This window comes from Charadrius vociferus, unplaced genomic scaffold (genome assembly GCF_000708025.1).
Source record: "Charadrius vociferus isolate BGI_N301 unplaced genomic scaffold, ASM70802v2 scaffold138, whole genome shotgun sequence".
Lineage (NCBI taxonomy): Eukaryota > Metazoa > Chordata > Aves > Charadriiformes > Charadriidae > Charadrius > Charadrius vociferus.
In genome coordinates this window covers 183,039-193,717 of record NW_009649728.1, presented here as the reverse complement: position 1 = coordinate 193,717, position 10,679 = coordinate 183,039, and positions in this window count along the sequence as shown.

Here is a 10,679-nt window from a genome sequence, read left to right as displayed (position 1 = left end):
CCCCGGGCAGGGGCAGCTCCAGCTCAGCTGTGGGACAGCAGCTGAAGACCGGAGTCCTGCTTGTCCAGGAGCTTTGAAACCCTCTGATGGTCATTGTGGTTTGGTGCCTCCGGCCCCGGTCCGTGCGCGGGCGCAGGGGCTGCAGCGGGAAGGGAAGGCAGGGTGCCATGACCAGGGACAGGCGGGCAGGTGGGGGCAGAGGACAGCACCAACCTGCCATAGTCCTGCCTGTGACCCTGCAGCACCCCACGGCCCGCCGGGACACCTTGGGAGACACCCAGCAAGGGATGGGGCTCCGTGCCCACCGGGTTAGAGGGGAATGGCAGAGAGCAGAGCCCCACAGCCGTCCCCATCCGGTGCTGCCGCCGTCCCCAGCACCCTCTGCCGCTCTCCCCCGGGAGAAGGGATGGCTGCCCCACCGCAGCCTCTTCTACCCCACTCCCACCCATGTCCAAGTTCCTCTCCCACCCCATTTCTTATCTGTCCTTCCTCTCCCTCTGCCTGCGGAGCGCTGTGGGCTAAGGCCACCGCAGGGACATTCCCCCTCTTCCTGGACCACAGCCCAGCAAGGCAGGCGGACACAGTCCACCCAGCCCCTGCCCACGGAGACATCCCCCTGATGCAAAGCAGCATCAGTCTCAGCTGAAAGCAAAAAGCACCAGCTCATCCACCTGGTCCTCCCTGAGACCACCGCAGAGCATTCCCTGCTCCCAGGAGCTGCCCTGCCACTGGTGCGTGGGCAGCACCATAAGCGTCCATCAGGCACCAGCACAGGAGGGTTCAGACTGGACTTTACAACAGGGAATTGTCTATGGACAGCTCTGACGCTGCTCTGATAATACCTGTGAACATCTGAGTGGTTTTCCTCCAACCCAAGTCCATGCATTGAACTCTCTTCAAAAGAGGAGGGTTGTGTCATAGCCTGCCCATGACGACAGTCCCTGGACCCTGGTACCACGCTGGGACCTGCCTGGGGGATGCTCATCGCATGCAAATCTCCAGTAGCTGTAGGGCAGGACTACCCCTCCAGGAGCCTTTCCTGGTGCCGTTTGGCAGACTCTGCTCCCAGGTCTTTATGGGTCTGGCCAGGACCAGCCCAAGGAGGCCCTGCCCGTGACTGGGGCATTAGGTGCTCCCACCATCCAGTGACAATCGCCGTGCAACGGACCCCGTCACCAGAGGCAAACCTGACTAAGATGCTTCATGTTGTGCTTTTCCTACCTGCCCCATTGCCAAGGCTCTTACCGATCCCATGTGCTGCACCATGCGCGGTTAAACGCAAACAGCGCAAGAAGCGATGCAAAGAAAGAGGCTGCAGGAACGGCCTCAGCTTCCATGGAAACCCCGATCGAGCTCACAGGACTGAGATTTCAAGTGCCGATCAAGAGCCATTCCCTAAAGGTGACAGAGTGACCCGTATCAGATGGAGGGAGCAAGGAAACCTGCACAGCATCGCCCGGTCCCGCTCAGAGGTGCTGGTGGGAGTGGGGTGTCCACCCTGAGCAAAGGGGCAAAGACAAAGACTGTGGAGGAAAGCCATGAGGACTGTGGTGGTAACAGGGGTAGAAGAGTACCCAAAAGGGGAGATGCTGTCAAAGTCCAACAAGAAGCTGCAATTTTGGAGGGTGCTGCCGATGAGATGAAGAGGATGAAGAGCAGAGAGCAACAGATCTGTGGGCTGAGGAGTCCCTCCTCCACCTGAACATCTCCAGGTGGTGGTGGACCTCTCCAGGAGCACTCAGCGAGAGCGAACTGCCTCTGTTGGCTCTTTTCATTTTGATGCCTGCTCTTGGGGGGGCTGTGAGACTGTAGCACTCGGACCTGGAAAACAAAGCAGATGGACAAATTTACAAAATTGGGATTTCTGTAAGTCTCCTGTATGGATTCAATGTTATGTGCTTGGCCTTTCCCTATGCACCCTCCTGTCCTCTCTCCTGCCAGCCTGTTCCCATGAACCCTGACGGGATTTCACTCATCTGAAATTGCTCCTCTCCACCGTGTTGGCAGGAGATGGAGGCGGTGGTGGCAGCAGGATCACAAGGCATCGCTTTCGTTTGGACAGAGGCAGAGCAACGACCACAGGGTTGATCCCACCCGGCTGGTGCAGGCTGGTGCCGCACGTCCCGGGAGCAGCGAGGAGAGGGATGAGATGCGTGCTGGAGGAGCATGGTCTCTGCTGCCCGCTGTCCCACCGGCCAGGATGCTCGCAGAGCTCTGCAGACCTGGTCTGCGGCCAAGATCTCTTCACCCTGGGGATGGCATAGATCAAGGGAGCAGTATGTATTGCTCTCTTGAAATCCTCAGTGGAGAGTTAGCGATTATGCCTGCCTCGGAGAGAGCGGGAGCAGAAATTGCTGATGCCATGTTCCTGCCAGCATCGCAGCCCCGGGGCCCTGCTGCCGGGCGAGGGGCTGCCTCGGGGGGAGCAGGGGCTGTGGGGCAGGACGCCCACCCATGGAGGGTGTCTCTGCACAGGAACCCCAGTGCCCACTCCTCCTGGGCCAGCAGAAGTCATAGAATCGTGGAATGGTTTAGGTTGGAAGGGACCTTGAAGATCATTGAGTTCCAACCCCGCTGCCCTGGGCAGGGACACCTCCCGCCAGCCCAGGTTGCTCCAAGCCCCGTCCAACCTGGCCTTGAACACCTCCAGGGATGGGGCAGCCACAGTTTCTCGGGGCAACCTGCCCCAGGGGATCACCGCCCGCACAGAGAAAAATTTCTTCCTCACGTCTAATGTCAATCTCCCCTCTTTCAGTTGAAAGCCATTCCCCCTCGTCCTATCAAGTCCTGAGTCCCAGGCCTTACTTGCAGGACTGCCAGCACGTGTCCCACCAGCCAGGCTGGAACACCCTTGGGAGGACACTGGGTGAGTCCCCAGCACTGACCCAGCTCTGCTGACATCATATCTGATGGGCTTCAGACCGTTCCTTAAAATTTTTCAGGTGTTTTGAGGAGATCCCATCCCTTTGGACTGTCTCTCTCCTTGCTGTTGGGAGCTTTGCCTGCTCTCTCTGCAACAGCTCCTTAAGTGTGCGATGACTGGTTTTGTACCTTACCTCCGTCTTCTCTGTACCAAATGTCACCAGATCCTCCAGCCTCTCCTTCTGGCCAGCTTTTCCAGACCTCTGATGATTTTTGTTCCTTTCCTGGCTCATACCATGCGGTGAGACCTTCTCCCAAGATGTCGACGGGATGCTCCTTGTGCTGCCAGCTGCGGATACACGGGGCGCACGTCCCTGTGCTGGCTGCCCACCTTACAACGCAATGTCTAAACAGGGACCTTTCCCAAAACACCTGACTTTGGAGTTTGTTTAACACAACATACTCACCAGGTGGCCACACCGACTGGCATCGATGACCTTCTGGCCCCTGCCCTGATGGCGCTTGCTTGCCAAGGAGGGAACCCCAGTTACCCAGGACTGGTGAAACACCAGCATGTCCCACCGTCCAGATTTTGGGCCAGATCCCTCTCATCCAATTCAAATATGAAGAGAAGTAGGACAGTTGGTTCAAAACCATTACCTACATTGGATGATCAGATGATTTGTCCCCGAAGGATCTAAAGGAGCTCCTTAATCTGCCTGTGACATTGGGGCAACAGCTGGCTTCTCTTCAAATACAGCTCAACCAAACACCTCCCTTTTCCCTGCAGCATTACCAGCAATTTTACCACATCCATCATTCAGTAAGAGCATTTACTTTGGTTTATATTAATTTTAAAATATTTTCCCAATGTATTTGGTTTGGGTTTGTTGTTTTGGTTTTTTTTTCCTCAGCCTTCACCCTGCAGTCAGGAATCTTTCCTAAAGATTTTGGCTTTTTTTTTTTTTTTTTAATTTTATTAATGTGATAATTAGCATTCATACTGACTCCTCCTGAACTATCCTCGATTGTGGATAGATGGGGCTGGGGCGCTCATAAACCCCCTGCCAATCCAGGAGTTGATTTTTGCCCAAGTCATGCTCCTCTGTGACTCATCCAGTAAATGATTGCTGGCTTGAAGAGAAGAATAACTAGACTTGAATGGAAATGAGGTAAAACATACCATGGGTCCACCCAAAGGGTGGCACTGATAACTCCTGGCCATGGGACCAGGCCAGCCCAGACCCTGGTAAAGCAGCAGATGCCCCCAGGACAGCTCAGGAGAAGGAGACAGTGACCAGACAAGGACTTGGCAGAGGAGCAAGGACCAGGGCAGACGGTATTAGGCAGCACCGACATGGGACCCACCAGCCCCAGGGAGCTTGGGAGTGGGCGTCCTGGGGCTCGTTTGATGTTGTTGTTGAGGAACTTATCACAGGCTGCTGGGGCTGATGAGACCTGCTGACAGCCCAAGGCTGGGAGACTTCAGCCAGGGAGGTCAGGGATTCATCACTGGGGACACAGAGGAGGGAAGCTTCCAGACCTCATACCGACATCCAGATTGCCAACGAAAACTGTAATAGAGGAGGAAGAAGCAATCGCTGGAAGTCCTTGCCTTGAGGCCTCCCAATTAATAGTGCTGCCTTGGGCACCGCCAGTGACTCATGAGCTGCTTCATCCTCGGATGCTCCCCGCGCATCCCTCGCAGAGCAAGGCTTGTGGCTCTCGCTGCACTCTGTCAGAAGCCGTGGAGAAACCCACCTGTGGTGGAGCCCACGCACTTCGCTGGAGGAACATATGTATTCCCGCAGGAAAAAACAGCCGGGTTCCTCGCCAGAAACCTGCCTCCAGTGAAACCGAGCTGACAGTCACGCACTCTATCTTTAGCTTCTGGCTGTGCGTTGGCAGAGTCCCCGATTAACTGCCCCCTCCCTGTTTGTGGGGCGCACCGCGGGGCTCTGGGATGCGGCCGTGTCCAAGGGGAGGTCCCAGGCTGGCAGGGATTTTGGGGTGCCCGGAGGGAGCTGGGTTTGGGTCTAAATCCTAAATCCGGGGGCCACTTTTCTTGTTGCCCATCATTTCTCCTCTTCCCTTGCCTCTGCCCTGCTCTTTTGCTGTACACATTCATTGTCTCCTCCTCCACATATTTTCTCCTCCTTCATCTTTTCTGCATATTTTTGCCAGGGATGGCTTTTTGTCCCAGTACCCTTGGAGGTGCAGGGTTGTGGCCCATGAGGGTATCCCTCAAGCAGCGCCTGGTCTGCACCATCACCTCCCATTTCAGAGGGACGTGCCCATGCCCGTGTCGGACTCCCCAGCCCTGGGACACCTGCCTGCCCCTCTCCCACGGGAAGTCACAATGACGTTCCTCTCCCACCGGGTGTTTTGGTGGGCGCACACTCTTGATGAGTCAGTTCGCTGACGTTCACAACCCCGAGCATATGTTTAAAATGAGACTTTCTGGGTCAAAGCTGCACAGAGACTCGCAGCACATTTCCCCGCCTGAGTCATGTCTTAAAAACTGACCCCCCACCCCCGGGGTGCCCGGCTCTCGCAGAGACCCCCAAGCACCACGTCAGCAACTGCGACAAACAGCTTTGCCGGGGATGAAACCGCTGGTTCCCAGTCGTGGTCTGGGAATCGCTGGCTGCTGCCATGCCTCGGTCCTGGCGAGTGCCTTTCCACCCGGTGAAGTGGCCACCAAGCAACCCTGCACCACGGGACACCCCCAAGGAGAATCTCCCTCCTCTGTGCCGCTGCTCCACCCAGACTCGGCATGAGCACCGAGACCTTTCCTGCGGGACAGCGATGGCAGATCCCGGATCGCTCCAGCTGAAGGAGAGTGGGAGAGGGCTGGGCTGCTCCTCCGAGTGATGTTCAATGAAGGTTGCTGTCAAGCCCAGGGCAGCAAGCTGGAGACCAAGCGGATTGCAGGGCTGAAAGAGGGCTGGGGCTCGCTGTCAGAGCAAGGAGATGCAGGAGCAGCCGAGTAGAAGGGGAAAACAACCAAACTGGTCTCCAGGAGGCATTTGGAGTGGGTTTATGCCACGATGCTGGTGACAGCAGGGGTCTGTGGTGACCCACGACCTTCCCTTCGCTCTCACGGAGAGGAGGTTCCCACGCTGCCGTCCCCGCGGGGACCCCGGGGCGGAGGGTGCCCAGGCACCACCTCCTGCTCCCATCTCTTCTCAGAGAGGAGACTTTCGCCAGTGCTGGGGCAGGACTGGACCTCAGTTCACCGTAAGAAAGCAAGGATTTATATTTTTATCAAGGAAATAGCAGAGCGGAAGAGATTCGCTAAGATAAGTACACAGAAGCTGGGATGCTTCAGTCAGCCCTGAATCAATTTAATCTCCATCTCCTCACTCTAAAACGGCTCATGTTGATAATTGTGCTTAGCGGTTCTTTGCTGATGCTCAGACAGACTTTAGTCCTTCCAGAGCAAACAGAAACACACATCTCGCAGCAGAGGCTCCCTGATCCATACCAGTTACCACATTAGCAATTTATACAGCATGGACCAGAGGAGGGTCCAGAGAGGGTCCAGAGGAGTGTCCAGGGGAGTGCCATGAAGATCCTCCAAGGGCTGGAGCACCTCTCCTATGAGGGCAGGCTGAGAGAGTTGGGGTTGTTCAGCCTGGAGAAGAGAAGGCTGCGGGGAGACCTTATTACAGCCTTGGCTTCAAACTGGAAGAGGGGAGATTTAGATGAGACATCAGGAAGAAAATTTTCACTCTGAAGGTGGTGAGCCCCTGGCGCAGGTTGCCCCGAGAAGCTGTGGCTGCCCCATCCCTGGAGGTGTTCAAGGCCAGGTTGGACGGGGCTTGGAGCAACCTGGGCTGGGGGGAGGTGGCCCTGACCAGGGCAGGGGGGCTGGAACTCGATGATCTTCAAGGTTCCTTCCAATCTAAACCACTCCACGATTCTATGACTGTCAAGATGTAATGCCTAAGACCTGCCCTGGTTTATTTTTGCAGTATTTACATGGCTTTCCAGCCCCTGCTGACCCCAGCTACTCAACATGAGTGGAGAGCACACGGAAAATGGCATGCATACCGAAACCTGCTCTTCAGCCATCAGGAAAGTCACCTGCCTGGTTTCCTCCTGAGAAATGTGCTCCGAGCATCCCCCCGTGGGGGAGGCGGGATGGTTGAGTGGTGGGGTGAGATGCAGGAGACCTGGCTCAGCCTTTGGCTGGGCTCATGACTCCAGCCATGTCACTTTAGTCCTTCATCCTGTTTCTCTCCTCCATCTTGCTCGATAGCAGACAAACTTGCTGGCAGGGTAGAGCTGGACCGAGTTCAGTGAATCCTGGAGTGTGTAGGTGCTTCTTTAATAAAAATAATCAGAATTTTGTCTCATTTCTCAAACCTTTTGCTGCCTTTCACTTATGAAAGGAACTAAAGGATGAAAAAACACGGGCAGTGGAGGTCAGTGGTGCCCTTGCAGTGGGAGCACAGCCCCTCACCAGCCTTCAGGCCTTCTCTCTTTCTCACCACTTGTAGTGCCACCGTTTCCACATGCCCAGCGTAAAAAGAATTTTATCATAGTGAGAAGAGATTTGCATCCACTGCAGGAGAAATTGCGCCTTCTCCTTTCAGGCTGAGGGAAGCTGAGCCCTTCCAGCAGGCCGATGCTCTGGGATGGCAGGTGGGAATCAGACAGGGTCAGCCAGCACATCCCACGTTGTGTTCCTCCTGGTTGGACTCCCTGGGGTCCATGAGCCCAGACTGCTCCTCCCTATCCCTGTTTTCTGCCTGTACCTTCTGATCATCGCAGCAAACTCCATCCTCACCTGCACCGTGGGAGTGAAGACCTCCACTCCCCCACGTACTCACTGATTGCTCTGCTCCAGACAGTCACATTTGTGCCTGAGATGCTGCTGGGTTTCCTCTTTCATCTCAGTCACATCTCGATGGGGGGCTGTGTGGCCCAGATCTTCTTCCCACACTTCTTCATCACGTTGGATTGCAACACCCTCCTTCCCATGGCCACAGGTACATGGCCATTTGCAACCCACCGCACTACACAGACATAATGACCAGCAAACACTGGTCCTGGTCACCCCTGGCTGCAGTGGTGAGGAACATCTCTTCTGTCAGTCCTACGGTGATCCTGGCATCCAGGGTGCAGTTGTGTCACTCTTAACGTCGCCAAGCACTTTGTGAGCACATGGCCCTGGTGAACCTGTCCTGTGGTGACACCTCCAGGAACAAGATGGTAGGACTGGCCATGAGAGCCATCACAACGTCTTTGATTTGGGCTTCTTCCTGCCATTCTGCTGCAGGATAATCCAGACAGCCCTGAGAAGTGCTTCTGGGAAAGTGCAGCACAAAGCTTGCCACACATGTGCTACTCACCTCAAGGTCATTCTGGTGACTTACTTCTCCCACCTCCCCTCCTCAATAGTCTATCTCATGGGGAGGTCTGTCTCTGAGGACACACAGAACCTGATCAGTGTGAGATACCTGCTACTGCCATGTAGCATCAACCCTATCATCTATGGTGTGAGGACCAAAGGATCAGGGAGTGCCTCCTAAAACTCCTGAAAAAAACAGGTTTGATGCCAATTCCCTTTAAGGCAGCAGCCACAAGCAAGTGGAGATAACACCTCTCTGTGCAGACACACAACATCCTGCGCATCACCATGGAAATGGAGCTCTGAATACCCTCTGTCAGGCAGGAGAAGAGAGTTTGACGACATGTGACAGGAGTTAATTACCAGGGCAAGTCAAAGGAAAAGGAAAGCATTAAGAGGAAACTGTATGTGCCCAAACGATCAATTTCCAGCTTCCCTGGACCAGCCACACGCTGTCAAGCCTCAGAATTTCCCCTCCACACTCAAACTGCCTCCTACAAGCAGCTAACAGTCACCGCTACCTGCAGCACACCAGTTCAAGACGATGGATTTGGGGCTGCCAAACCACAGGCTCCCTCCACAGACCACAGGGACGAGAGGACACGGTCTAGAATAAGCTCCCGGACAGATGTGACGCAGCATCTGGGAACTGCAGGCTTTGGACACTGCGCCTTGTAGCTTTTCTCTGTGTCAGCGCTCAGTACTACTTAACAGCCCATGCTGCAATTAAAACAACCTGCCTTTTCCCAATTACCCCTACTGGACACCTTGCCAGTTGACCTGAGCAATGTGAGAGGTCGGCAAGACCCAGTGGGTCTCTTGGCTGACACATCCTGGGGCACCGAGTTGCAGTCTTGGGCCGGACAGTGCTTCGGGATGAAGTTGGGCAGTTATCCACGGTGGGGACCACCTCGCTCCCGCGGTCTCAGCCTCGCAGGGCCAGGGACACCTCCATCAGGGGTGGGATCCGGCCACGGATACACACAGCTTTCTCTTTGAACTGTGAAAACCTTTGAATTCCTGGTGCGATCTGTTCTTCATTTTGGAGAAAAAAAGAAAAAAAAAAGAAAAAAGAAAAAAGGCTTTGGTATTTTATTCTTAAAAAAAAAAAAAATCAATGTTACAAAAAACTCGCCTGCAGTCACAAGGTAACACACGGCCTCAAACACCCACAGGGCCATAAGGCATCTGTCCAATCTGTCCAATGGGGAGAACCAGCTCTGAAAAACAAAACAAAACAAAAAAAAACAACAAAAAAAAAACCAAACACCACAGCCCCTCTGCGACACAACGGGGTGTACTGAAGCAGAGCCAACGCACGGTAACAGCAGCGAGAAGATGTCCCTGTTGCGCAGGGCACCAGTACAAACCAGTGAGACACAGTGCGGGGCGGAGAGCTGTGCTCAGGCTTGTGTCTGCGTGACGCGGCTGTTCTGCCATCGGCCCCGCAGGACGGGCACGAAGTGGGGTACAGCTCCCAGGAGGGTCAGCGCTGATCACAGCAATCCTCCTGCCTGCCCTAGCCCGGTGTGCGGGGAGAGCATGTCCGACCGCGCTCAAGGTCTGATCTGCGCTACTGATCATAGAATCATCGAATTGTCTAGGCTGGAAGGGAACTTTAAGATCATCGAGTCCAACCATCAACCCAACACTGCCAACTCCAACACTAAAGGGGTCAGTACTGGGCCCTGTACTGTTCAACATCTTTGTTGGTGACATGGAGAGTGGGATGGAATGCACCCTCAGCAAGTTTGCCGATGACACCAAGATGTTCGGCGAGGTAGACACGCTGGAGGGGAGGGATGCCATCCAGAGGGACCTGGACAGGCTGGAGAGGTGGGCCCAAGCCAACCTCATGCAGTTCAACGAGGCCAAGGGCAGGTCCTACATCTGGGTCAGGGCAATCCCAAGCACAACTCCAGGCTGGGTGAGGAATGGCTGGAGAGCAGCCCTGAGGAGAAGGCCCTGGGGGTGCTGAGTGACCAGAAGCTCAGCATGAGCCAGCAATGCGCAATCACAGCCCAGAAAGCCAACCGCATCCTGGGCTGCATCAGAAGTGTGGCCAGCAGGGCGAGGGAGGGGATTCTGCCCTTCTGCTCTGCTCTGGTGAAGCCCTCCCTGGAGTACTGCGTCCAGTGCTGGAGCCCCCAACACAGGAAAGACATGAACCTGGTGGACCGGGGCCAGAGGAGGCCACAAAGATGCTCCAACAGCTGGAGCCCCTCTGCTGGGAGGACAGGCTGAGAGAGTTGGGGGTGACTACAGGTTCTCAGCCTGGAGAAGAGAAGGCTCCGGGGAGACCTTCGAGCCCCTTCCAGTACCTAAAGAGGCTACAGGAGAGCTGGGGAGGGACTTTTTACAAGGGCGTGTAGTGATCAGACAGGGAGGGATGGCTTCAAACTGGAAGAGGGGAGATTTAGATTGGATATTAGGAAGAAATTTTTCACTCTGAGGGTGG